A 2,722-nucleotide genomic window follows, 5' to 3' on the forward strand; every position below is an offset into this window, starting at 1 on the left:
CAGATTTGTGGAATTTGCAGTTCTGCCTCTTGGATATTGGAATATCCAATATTTCAGGTACTGTGTTGAAGCATAAACATCCCCCAGGCAAGAAACAGGCTTAAGACTTTGCTTAGTGCTGGGCACAATGTCCTCACCCCATGAGCCCACTCCCACTTCCTAAAGCCCTGGGACCTGGAAAGTCCTTTTTTTACCTCTTGGGATTTGTCATATATGAAATGTTACAGAGATTTTTTTTTTTTTTTGGCCTCCAATATAACAATAGAGTCTTAAACAAAAGTACTGATTGAAAAATGGATATTTGGGCTCACGCCTGTAATCTCAGCACTCTGGGAGGACAAGGTAAGAGGATCAACTTGAGGCCTGGAGTTTGAGACCAGCCTGGGCAACACAGCAAGACCCTGTCTCTACAAAAAATAAAAACATTAGCTGGATGTGGTGGCACCCACCTGTAGTCCCAGCTACTTGGTGGGCTGAGATGGGAGGATCCCTTGAACTCAGGAATTCAAGGCTGCAGTGAGCTGTGACTCCGCCATTGTACTCCAGCCTGGGTGACAGAGTGAGACCCTGTCTCTTAAAAAGAAAAAAGGATATTTGAAAATCACATAAAGTAAAAGAAATAAAAACAAGTTTAACTAATCACAAAGGCCAGCATTTTCCCCTAAATGAATTAAATATTAATAACTCCTAACAGCCTATATAAACACATTTCTTTTTTATAAATGACTTGGAAATACTTGAAAGCCAGGTTTGTGTTTGTTTTGAGCAGAGCCAAGCAAGGGAAATTTCAGAACACGCTTTGAATGTGTGAGATTCTATACCCTCCCTGGAGGTATGGGGGAGGGGAAAGCCACGGGGTTAGGAAGTGGATACTGTTGGATAATTCAGTAGAAAAAGCCATAAGGTTTTTAATATTGAGAATTAGTTGAAAAACTTACTTAACCAAATTTGGCTATATAATTAAATAAATAATTATTCAGCCACATAAGCAAATCAAATTAATCAAATTTCCTTCCAAATCAGTTTCTGAAGGAGAGACATGAAATAGGTTTGGCACCATTTAAATGAGATTCCAAACAATGAGGCCGTTGTTCCCAACTGTGAATGCCTCCTGGCCGCTCTCCTAGAAACCGTTTTGTGGTGTTTGCACTTTTCAGTAGTGCCAAGCTCTGGGCAGGACCAGGCATGCCAGGACCTTGAAAAGTGCTGCAAACGGCATCAGCCTCTATGCCGCCCGGTGTGCATGGCAGGAGCAGGCCATTGGTGGGCGGGTGGGAGGACCGATCCCCCACTGGTTTTCACTGTCTGACCGTCACAGCTGCTACTGCCCCACTAGTTCTTGCCCGCGGCACAGATAGAGCCCATTTCTCAAGACAGGAATTGCAATAGAGAGCTTAATTCGTGCAGAACCGGCCAAACAGGAGGCCAGAGCTTTATTCTTACATCAATCTCCCCAAAAATTCGGAGGCTAGACTTCTTCAAGGATACTTTGGCAGGCCAGGGGATTCGCTTCTGGGTGGAGCCACAGAATTGGCCATGGGGTGGGGTCGGGTGGGGGCGGGGGCGGGGTTAGTTAGGTACAGGTGGAGCCACTGATGGTCAGAAACACAAAAACCTGGGCCAGGCACGGTGGCTCACGCCTGTAATCCCAGCATTTGGGAGGCCAAGATGGGCAGATCACTTGAAGTCAGGAGTTGGAGACCCACCTGGCCAACATGATGAAACCCCATCTCTACTAAAAATACAAAATGTGGTGGGGCACGCCTGTCATCCCAGCTACTCGGGTGGCTGAGGCAGGAGAATTGCTTGAATCCAGGAGGCAGAGGTTGCAGTGAGCAGAGATTGTGCCACTGCACTCCAGCCTGGGTGACAGAGTGAAACTGTCTCAAAACAAAACAAAAAAAGAAAAGAAAAAAGAAATGCAAAAACCTGAAAAGACATCTCAAAAGGCCAATCTTAGGTTCTACAGTCGTGATGTAACCTGCAGGAGTAACGGGGATTTGCAAATCTTGTGCCTGCCCTCTAGAATAATAACTAGAAACTGTGTTTATGTGTACACCTTGGCGGAATTTAGGCTTCTCTCATCCTCCCAGCCTGGTGGTCTCTCATTAGCTTTATGAAGGTGGTTGAGTTTTGGGGAAGGGCTATTATTATTTTATTTATTATTTATTTATTTATTTATTTATTGAGATGGAGTCTGGCTCTGTCACCCAGGCTGGAGTGCAGTGGCACGATCTTGGCTCACTGCAACCTCCACCTCCTGGGTTCAAGTGATTCTCCTGCCTCAGCCTCCTGAGTAGCTAGGATTACAGGCGCACGCCACCACGCCCGGCTATTTCTTTTTCTTTTTTTTTTTTTTTTTGTATTTTTAGTAGAGATGGGGTTTCACCATGTTAGGCTGGTCTCAAACTCCTGACCTTGTGATCCTCCCGCCTCAGCCTCCCAAAGTGCTGGGATTACAGGTGCCCGCTGCCACGCCTGGCTAATTTTTGTATTTTTTGTAGAGACTGGGTTTCACTATGTTGCCCAGGCTGGTCTCGAACTCCTGACCTCAGGTGATCCTCCTGCCTCGTCCTCCCAAAGTGCTGAGATTACAGGTGTGAGCCACAGTGCGTGGCCAGCTCACTCACTCTTGACACTGTTTCCAGTTCTATTCCCCGACCCCCCAGTTCCTCAGTGTGGTGGATCCAGAAGTCTGCTTTACACAACTGCTCCCTGTGGC

Source organism: Pan paniscus, chromosome 6, assembly GCF_029289425.2.
Source record: "Pan paniscus chromosome 6, NHGRI_mPanPan1-v2.0_pri, whole genome shotgun sequence".
In the NCBI taxonomy this organism is placed as follows: domain Eukaryota; kingdom Metazoa; phylum Chordata; class Mammalia; order Primates; family Hominidae; genus Pan; species Pan paniscus.